Raw genomic sequence first — 11,472 nt, forward strand, 5'->3', positions numbered from 1 at the left:
CTATTCATTTACACAAAAACATACAAACAAAGTTTTCCTCTTTATAATATTTGTGTAGATTTATTTTGTTTACACGATTCATTTTCTAAAAGTCAAATATCATTTGTGTTACAATTGCACGTTTTGTATGTTGTTATTCCTTATAATTATATCGTCGAGATGAACAATCATTGCATTGTTTCTGTAATCTGCACACGAGTACAAACAATTAAAATAATTAAAGATTCAGCTAACCACACCGAGGTCACCGTACCAGTTTTATTGCGTTTCCGGGTTTGATTCCCGGCCATGAGCTACGATGACATATTACAATTCATCGTAATCTTATGCCGACGACGTTATATTTTTGGTATATCTTTTATAAAATTTTATTAGTTATCAAGCAGTTCACCTGTTACAAATACTGGTAACAACCTCCAATATGTTAATAATCCTCTGAGAACTAAGTTAGTACTCCTCATCTTTGTCCTAAAAACCCTTCAATTCAGAACTCAGCAACTTAGTACTGCTATGCAAAGATAAGGTGTAATCACCACAATTAAAACACGAACAGTCTTTATAACATAAAGAAGTTGTTTACCAATATATATAACTTGTTATTGTCACTATGATCAACGAACGGTATAAGATTAAAAATGATTACTCGTTAAGATGCTGCAATTAGTCGGGGGATCCCGCACTGCTCAGTTGATTTGATTTATGACTGTGCATAGGAAAACAATAACTTGATTATACCAGTAATAATAAAATATGGACTTATCATGGAATAAGTAGGCGAGAAAAAAATCATGTTATTATAATTTTTACATTATATTCTCTGATTAGATCGTACTATCAGGTTATTACAATCGGGTTTATAATTATTTATTGGTTTGTTGCATCATGTATATGTAATGTAATGTTAGAGTACACCCGGGGAAATGACAAAATAAGCGTCCTCTGACGAAGTGAATCGAGAGATAACTAGCAGCGGACTTTCAAAATCTGATGTAAAATCAAAAACAGTAAAAGGTAAGTAGTCATCATCATGTCATTGAAATATGCATAGCAGTCCTTAATGCATCTCCTACTTTAGTTAAGAACCAATGGATGAGATGGATCAAAACGACTAAGAATTCATCACTTAAGACCATTTAGATCACCAAAACGACCCATAATGCTTTAGAAAAGAGCTCATATTGCTCATTAATATAAATATTTCAATAATTTAAACACCCTGTATTCAGTGGGGTTGGACGCTATTAACGCAAGCGTTTGAAGCTATACAGGGTGAATTTTTTCACCGTTTCGGATTTGGCCCTGAAGGCCCGTTTGAAAAATTCACCCTGTATACAGGGTAGCACTACAACCCGACTACATAATGTAAAGCTCTTGTCTGTGGGCTGATTAGCTTTTTAGCTGTTATATCATTCCACGTTGATCTAGAAGGGCGTAACGAGAGCTGAAATTGTTCAATATTATTTTTGATTTTTGGAAAGTACACAGTTTAGTTTCTAACTGAGAAATAAAAAATAAAGACTTTTTAATACTTTATATTATTAATCCACTAATTATTCGTGATCAGCAGTGGCAGCTGATCACGAATAACCTCTTAGGTCTACAGCATAAATATATTTTTTGTCGAACAACGGTTTAGTGATAAGTTGAAAGTGTATGGAAAGTTATGTATTCGCATACCAATAACTAAATACCACTCACCAAAAAAAATAAACAAAAAACACATCAATCGCTTTTTGATCATTAATAATCAAACAAGTATAGAGACTTCAATATGTAATACCTTAGAAAGTGAAGAATTTAGACCATTGCTTACTAAGGTAAGCAAATGTAATTCAATTGGTAGACTTCGCACCCATTACATTACTCAGACAGCATAACTACACGATGTTTTCATTTGTAGTACAAGTAATTTATCAAACTGCTAAAAATATTTCTTTCACGTGTGAATTCGATTTACATCACATACCTTTACAAAACCGGTAGAAAGCTCGTACATTGCCGTTAAAACATATTATAAATATTGGTAGGGATTATGTAATTATCGAAATGTCGTTGTGACCCAATAATCTAGACTTCTGTTTATTTGTTCGACATTTATTATTCATAATACTTTCTAAATAACGTAATAATTTGCCCTGACATCAGCCTATTGACTTAATGTTGAATAAGTTAGTTTTTTTTTATTATATTTTTGGACCGATTTATCCTACTCTGTATACGAAATCCGTTTCTTTGTCCAAAAGTTGTTCACTTCGGATATTTCATATTCTGGTACAATCTGTAATTTGTCCGTCACCGGTTCTGAAGTTTCGTTAGAATTTTCAATTATTTTATGTAACTCACGAAATCCAGAATTTAAAACCTGGACCCAATTAAGACAGAATTTCACACCAGCATATTATATTATCTTAATATAGAGATCAGAAATGCTCTTATCAAGCTGTCCCAACGAAAAGGAAATCTGATGTTAAATCTAGGTCACATTCGTTGAGCCTTGATTTTCAAATTCCAGGTAACGGGGACTTTATACGACGGAACATTTGAAAACATATGAGAATTAAGAATGTGATAGCAATACTAAAGATAAGAAGATACTAAAGATCTAACTAGGGGAGGAGCATATAAAGCTGGCAGAACGCGATGGTTGAACTCCATTGCCACTATCACCACCTATTTCTGCCTACTAAAAGCAGTTTTAAGTGCTGTTGTCTTCTAGTTTGAAGGCTGTAGTTTGGTGGAGAAATGTCCACAATTTTACGTGCCCTCCGAAATATGCGAACGCTTAATGATAAGCGGCCACCCATCCAGTTTACAACCGCGCCCAATGTTGCTTAACTTCAAATCGGTCGTAACCGATCGATAGATTGTTATCTAGACAAGCTGCGGGGCCATGTGCTATAAGATTCCTAACACAAATATTGTTTTTTACTCATGACTCTTGCTTGACAGTAACTTCTACTAACACCTGACCATCTAGTGACATGATCCAGCCAATAATAATCGAACCCGAGGCCCTGCCCGTTACAGCTATGGTGTATGACAAACAAAGTTCCGCCCATGAACTTGTTTACAGCAAAACAATATCGGTCATTACTCTCACTCGTATTAACAAATATTTGCAACACAGCGAATGTGTGCAAATATTTGTCGTGTATACGCAACGCCATTCATGCCGTCATCGTACAACCTTATAAGCCTTACCATTTTTGTGAGACACCTCTAAATCTCCCTCTTCCTCACACTGTGGTCGACACGAACCAAGCTTGTAGATCAACATAACTGGTTGAGTTAAGAATGTTTAAGTTAACAAGGACTGTAGTATGTGGTAAGAGAGGCTGTATTTGTTCGGCTCGCATGTCCAGGGTGTTTCGACATCGCTCCGCTCCGCTGGCTGTCCCAAATACCGCGGTCCAAAGAGTACCGTTCGGGTATTCCTACTCATTCGCTCTCATCGACTGGGTTATTCCCATGTTATTTCATAAGTATGTCAGGTTTTTAATATTAAAACATTACACCGATACTTTTTAAAATTAAGTAGAAGATGTACTCCACCCGATAGTAGATTAGTAACCACAAATAGGATTAGAATTCATTAAAATCAGTCATCGATGCGTTACGTTTAAGGATGTTATGGTGGTGTGTGAGCGGTGCTAAAAGCAATGGCTTACACATTTATGACAAAATTTTAATTTTAAGAAATTTTAAGGGCGGCACTTAATACTTTGAGAGTGGTAGAGTTCGAATGCGACATTGTCGTCTTATATTACTAATGGACAGCTGCTGTGTTCTGGTTTCAAAGGCGTCGTAAAGAAAACACATGTTCGCACTCATGTAAACATGAGAACTTACGGAGCGTTTTTCTACCGCCGCAGCGTATGCAGAACCACAATGCACGTAGAAATATGAAAATCTACATAGGTAAATGACAGTCCGCGTCTGCGGTAGACGCGGAAGAAAAACGCTTCATGAGTTCCCAACGTGAGAGTGCTGTCTTTCCATACTTAAAGTAGATGAGAGGTGCATATAAGCTGTCACTTAACATTGAGTTGCATCACGTGCTCGTTGCTTACATCGCATAAAAATACCTCAAATTGATATATTTCTTTATGTAATACAAAGGTTTGCTCGATTGCATAATTCCTAATCTTTGCGAAATTTACGAATGTAAGCCTAGACATATTGATCCACTTATTCAAATCCCTAAATGTGATGCAATTTTTGGATCTAGACTGCAACTTTTTATGGTTACGCAAAATATTTTTAGACTTGTCTCATTACGCTAACAAATGCGAAATAATATCTACTGCATTTCAAGTTGCGTAATATAGAACATACAATTATATCTAGTTTATGTTGCAATTGGAACGAATATAAAAGTCTAGACGACGTGTTAGACTAACCGGGGCTGGTCTAAGCTGTTTTTTTATATTTAGGCCAACCGAGTGAAAGAATTTGTCTGCGCTAAAAAGCGTCACTCTAAAAATATTACAAATAGGAAAAAGTTGTACAAAGTGAAAAAACTAATTACCTATGTGTTTTTATGCTGTGTACATTTGAATGGTATAAATTTAATTTATAAAGATAAACTTCAAAAATGTAAAATGGTTGCCATATCTAATGAAGATGACCACGATAATAAAAGATGATCGGAACTGATTTACAAAGAGGGCATGCATAATTGGGATTGGTCAAGAATTTGGATCGGTGACCGCTAGTAGCTAAATACGCGCTTTCATGCTTTAGATTGCACGTTAACCCATCTGTTATGGTTTATCATTGGATAGAAGTCGTAAAGTCATTGATGTCATTAGAGAGAGTTTAAATAGATAACAAGGGTTGATAAATAATCTTTTCCCAGTTATAGCCAGAGAAGCGTAGAACAGAAAGTTAAGGTACAAAAGGGCAAACATAATGCCTGATGGCATTCTACGCATTAAACGAGCCAGCATATTATTTTTTTATAATATAAGAGTAGCAGACGAGCATGCAGTCCACCTGATGGTAAGTGGCTACTGCCGCCCATGGACATCCGTAATCAACCCCAGATGGGCATAGATGGGCTACCTGAAAATTCTGTCTCCCTTACCACACCCTTCAAAACGGAGCACAGCAGCGCCTAACACTGCTGTTATTAGGTAGAAATAGGTCTGGCGGTGGTGCCACTGGAGTCGAACCAGAAAGGGTTCTACCACCTGCGATTGGATATAACTTTACACCTATACACCATATACACCTATATACACAACAGAAGCACCATATTATATAACTTAGTCATCATCACTTAAGTCATTATTCACGCTGTTCCTGCTATCTGAACAAAAACTTAACGATTATATAACGATGCCCTTTCTCTATAGAGGTCATATGCCATAATATTATGGAATGGAAGCTGTTTCCTTATTTAGTGTGTATTTGTTAGGGATGGCAAATAACATATAATGTATATGGGAATTTAAGTCAAATATATTTTTTAGCGAAGAACCCTTTTTTGATTTGACTGAGGTCACTAGGAGTGAACTCAGTAAGGAGTGACCTTAGTAGATATAGGTATCTACCTGATAACAGCAGTGTTATGTTCCTTGATGTATGTGGTAAGAGAGATATATTTATCCCAGGCGTTCCAACTTAGTCCTCATGGATAGAAACGATGAAGTCCATCTCAGGTACAAATCTAGTATTTTCTGTGGTTAATTACATAATAGATGTCCTTACGCTGTTTGTCCACCGCAATCGTCACCGAGCCGATACCGATAATTAATGACGGTGCCGAAGTAGCGTACATACATTTACTATAGCAGCTTGTCCACCGCACGTCCGTCACCCGAGCACCGTCATCCCGGCCGCCGATATTTCGAGTAGATCGGCGTGACCGCTAGACCGGCACCGAGATTTTGACGGGCCGATGTACCGGCAATATAAAACACGTCGGTCGCGGTGGACAAACTATCGCCATCACGACATATTAAAATCGGCCCCAAAATAATCTCGTCACCGAGCCGATACCGAGGTATCGGCTCGGTGACGGTGCGGTGGACAAACAGCCTTACTCTTACCGTCCGATGAACGTCATGCTGGTTTGCTACTTCAATTATATAAAGAAAATTTACAGGTTTCTGTATCTCGGTATAAATCGAGCTTTCTTTAATGTAGTTGTACTTTTGACCCCAAAGTTCTCTTAGGAACGAGGACGGAACTGATATGTATTTACATACGTACTACTTCAAGTCATACATAACCTATCCAATGTACATTTTTCGAATTTTGTGCTCACGGACATAAAAACTAATATTTTTATAAAATAACTAGTGGTGCCCGCGGCTTCGCTCGCATTTTAAAGAAATAATATGAAATTATGAACGGAAAATTTGTACCTGCATTGGAATGACAGTGGTGCCACCTGTCTAAAATTGGTCTTACCAACTCCCAAACCCTCGTGGGCTCTTGGACAACAACTTTGCCAAAGAACATCACTTGATCAAATGCTTAGTTTCCGATTCTATAACTACTTACGAATTAAAAATTAATTAAAAAACCTTTTCCCACGCACTAAATTGTGAATCTAAACCATTCTCAAGTCCTCTTGAACACACACTACTAATTTCATCAAAATCAGTCAAGTCGTTTAGGAGGAGTTCAGTGACATACACACACACATAAGAAATATATATATAAATATATATGTGTCGAATTTTAATATTATTAATATAATTTCATGAAAATAAAAATACAAATGAAAAACAAAATGACAACGTTACACATAATTTTATAGCTGTAATAAAATTATGTATAAAATAATAAGTTAAGTTTCACTTTATTTTCCAAATTACTTGTTAATTAAATTCCTCAGTTTTAATGACCGCTAGGCGCGTTATGCGAACACACGTTACATATAATTATAATTATTGTAAGTGCCTTACGCGTGTTCCAAATGTACTACTACTTACTTTATTCATCTTGGAAAGTAATTTTATGCTAGTCATTAGTGAGTATAAGTTATACAGTGTGTAACATACTTAACCTTTATGTTCAGCGATTATTTTTGATGTTACCGCTATTTGTAAAAATATAACTTTAATTTTTAGTGTCATGGAATACATAAACCAAATGAGGGCGTCATATATTCGATAGGGATTCGGTAGAATAAGTTTGGCTTTACGGGAGAGGTATTTGAAGGGACTTTTAATGATACTCGTGGGAGTGATAATGGGTTATGTGGGATTTATACCGCTTTTAAAACCCTCCCTCATAGGGCGGTCCTCAACGCTGTAAAGAGGACTCCGAGCTTTTTTATACAGTATTACATTGTGATCTATATGATCTTATAAGGCTGGGTTCTAAAACTAATTATATGTAAGTAATTATAATTTTGATATTCCAATCACAGGTAATACTGATATTTAAAGTTAACAATAATTATTTGAACGGAAAAGGAAGTCATGTAAAAACCTAGCCTATAACTTCTCACTAAAATTCAAAAACTCTCTTAGGCTTGTCACTTAAATCGCCTCTTACATAGATTGTCAAAATAATTTACATCGGTTTTTCTGTTAATATAAGTCATTAACATTGACAGCCCTACGCCACTATGATATTTCGATGTTCATTTAACATTAACATTGCGTAATTTACGCAACATGACACGTAATGTTTGTATGTAAATCAGTTTTTGTAAAAGCGGGTGTCAGAAAGTGGGTTCCACCGTTAATATGTCAAGTTCGCGAGTTTATCGATTGATCATGGATTCGTAATTTACACTGAGGTAAGGTTAAGTTACATTATTAAAGTAACGTAATAATATATTAATAATTAATTATAGGTACGTATTTAAAACTTGAAAATTACTTCTGAATTTTTCGCATATATTTGTAGTACGACATACACGTAAATCACTTAGGATACGTTTTTATGAAATATTTTTATGTAGATTAAAGTATAAGATTATTATTTCGGGTTTATTACAGATATTATGGTTTAGTAGAGTTATTTATATATATATATATAATTTCAGAATGAAAACAGTTTATATAATATATATTCTAATAGGCGATTACTATATCAGATATGTTGTCAACATTCCACTTACGAGGAGAGATTCTTATATAAAACATAATAAAATTTCATAATGTAAATATAATATTAATATATTGAGTTTGATTTTATAAAGTTTCCGTTCTGATGTAACTTGCTATTTTGAATTCTGTCACGAATATAATAAATAATATACTTTAGCATTCAACTTTCTAAATATAGCCTTTCTATTTTTAAAATCAAGTAAATGTGCAATCAGTAAACACATAAATTAACAAATGCAAATATTTCTGCATCGTGTGCATATCGCATAATTTTGGCAATGACTCAGTTAATTTAAATGTTATTTAAATACTGCAAGTCATAAATCATAGTGAATTAAAAAAGTTTTTAATTTATTAAAGACCGAATGGTATTTTTAAACAAAAACATAATTGTTCTTTCAAAATTTCGAACGTGCATATAATACATGCAACAAATACATGCATAGCATATGTTGAGCGCCGCCATCAAAACAAAGCAATAAACCAATATTTATATCAATTACTATGTGACCAGGAAACGTTGTGTTGCCATATAAATGAAAAAATGTTAAGGGTGAACAATCCTTATTACTTAGGGCTGTGGAAAATAGATAGTAGCCGACTCTCAGACCTACTGAATATGCATATAAAATTTGGTGAAAATCGGTAAAACCGTTTCGGAGGAGTACGGTAACTAACATTGTGACACTAGAATTCTATATATAGGATTAATAAATATTTTTTTATTTTTAGTTTTATTGAACTCGGACATATTTTTGTATTTTTCTGCTTGTATAAGTCATTTTTAAAAAGTCAATTGTGCGCACGGAGGAGTGTAGGATTTAATATTAAAAATGGAAAAATAGTGCAGGATACAAACATCTATATAAATATGTATTACAAATAATTACATTAAATATTATAAAACATGCATTTTTATATTCATACTTCATTTAACAATAGTTAAATGTCAGCAATGTCAAATGTAAATACAATGTCAATGTCAAATATTAGTTATTTTTGTGACGGTAATTTTGACGCGCGACTAAAATGTACCGCTAGTGTATCGCTAGTAAACAATTTTTTTTTTTCGTTTTTCGCATTCACTAAGAAACAAAGTCTTGATTATTTTATTGTTCTTATGATGAAAAAGGGATAAAAAATTAATTATTGGTAATTCTAAGTTTCGATTATTTGAAAGTTAATCGATTATGGTTTCTTCCGAATGCTTTGAAGCCGCAAGCTCTAACCGTCACGTGGTCATAATCTGCCTACAAAAAACTTAGTTTAAGACATTAATGACATTGGGATGGCATGTGTCAAAATGGGCCTATTAAATTGTGACGACTATACATTTACGGACTTCTTAACAGTTAAGTAAATCCGTGAAAATAAATAATATGTTGTAATACTTCACATAGAGAAACTTTATCCATCATTTTAGTCTTCAAGAGTGACAACACATCTACGATTAACTTCAGCTAGAACCCTGTACTTATGGAGTTGGGTACAAATGTCCATGGGCGGAAGTGATCACTTATCTGCATCCATCAATGATCACCAGATATCCGCAGAGTTTGAATCCAATCTTAGATCGGCTCATAGATACGTTGCTACGTCTGATCACTAGGATTGCTTCAGAGAAGTCGTTCCCTTACCACACCCTTCAAACTAGAACATAGCAGCGCTTAATACTGGTATTATAAATCAGAAATAGGTGTCATGGCTCCGCAGTCGAACAACAGAGGGTTCTACTTCTAGCACTTTCGAAGTATGAAGATGAGATGATTTATATGTGAGGAATTGGGACATTACATAATTATAATGATATGCATACTGTAATTGCATTAGAGTTACTTTGGATATATAAATTCTCTTATTTCTCTTATTTTCATAGAAACCGAGATGCAATGCATTCGTGTCAAATTCGTGTTGATATTTCACAGAATAGTACTACGGAACTATTAAATATTCACTATTTCGCAAGAAAGAGATTTATCACCTGCTAAGGTAAACTTTAAACCTTTCAGCCACGACTCTTGCACATACAAGGAAGCTTCTTTAGAAATACGAAACCTTCGCAATTTATAATATAATCGAAGGATAAGAAGGTTTTAACGGTAGTAAAGCCGCCCATTTACTTACTGCCGCCCATGGACATTTGTAATGAAACTCAGAGGAGATTCTCACCTAAGGGCGACCTCAAATTCGCCTCTACCCCTGAGGATTAAGTTGGGAATGCCTCGAAAACGTATCTCTACTACCACATTCTTCAAACCAGAACACAGCAGCGCTTAACGCTGCTGTTATTAGGCAGAAATAGGTGTGGCGGTGGTGCCACCGGAGTTGAACCACAAAGGATTCTACCCTTCAAAATTTTTAATTTTTAATTTTAAATTTCCCCACTGCAACGTTATAAAAAATATATTCAAGTAGACGTTTATTTTTATATTCATATGTGTGCAGGATGACTACACCACCACAATAGTGGAGGAATTCGTAAATACATATGTATATTGCAACTATGTATTTCTTATTTAAAAAAGAGGTTAAGTTGACAAGAACATTGGTATTGGTAACTAATATTGTTAACTAAGTTATGCAAATCAACGTAGAATAAATGCAGTTGGGTTTTAATTGTATAAAAAATACCATCGTGATCTAATACGACTCACAAAGCAAACTATATTGAGAATTATTTTAAAAACAAAATCTCCCGACTGCTTGAAAGTATAGCATGTGTTCCTCCCACAATTAAATTAATCCAACAACACCTCATATGTTAAAATTTGTCTTTCCTTTCACCGTTTAAGCAAGTGATAATTAAAATCTAATACGGTCATAACTTTTAAATCAGAGGTGCGTGCCTGGGATTTGAACCTCGGACCTCTCGATCGAGAGGCCAAGTTTCTTAACCACTAGGCTATCACTGCTGTAAGAATAAGACATACAAACAAACATACACACATATTTACATACGCCTGAAAATCATTACCCTCTGCACTCGATTAAAAAAACTATTTTGTCTTACATAATAAGTATGTTTTTATGGTATCTGCAATTTCGTCTAACCCTCCAACGGCGACCCACTTGCGCTGCGGTGAGCATTTAGCGGTTACATCTTCGTAACGCATGCTCGTTATTGACCCAAAAACCTACAATTTCGGTTGCACTGCAATAATATGCAAATTATGTGGCGAGTCATAAGTTTTTATAACATTGGCTGCAGGTGTATTGAAGCTCATGTATAGTCACCAGATGTTTTTGGAATCTATCACGCTACTAAAACATACGAGTATTATAACATCGACAGCATAAAATATGTAGAATTTATTTAGATCAGTTTAAAATTTTTGTTATTAGAATTTCATTACCATAATTTTATTAATTTGATTTTTATTTATCGTAAATTAAGTATATA

General features: G+C 34.6%; 1 protein-coding gene across 1 annotated transcript in view; it reads right to left on the bottom strand.

The window, feature by feature from the left end:
• Window positions 1-11,472, bottom strand: part of sit (stuck in traffic) — a 45,712-nt gene that overhangs the window by 15,751 nt on the left and 18,489 nt on the right. The window lies entirely within an intron of this gene.

Source organism: Epargyreus clarus, unplaced genomic scaffold, assembly GCF_041222505.1.
Source record: "Epargyreus clarus isolate Ecla_fem2 unplaced genomic scaffold, WU_Ecla_fem_2.2 ptg000021l, whole genome shotgun sequence".
Taxonomy (NCBI): Eukaryota; Metazoa; Arthropoda; class Insecta; order Lepidoptera; family Hesperiidae; genus Epargyreus; species Epargyreus clarus.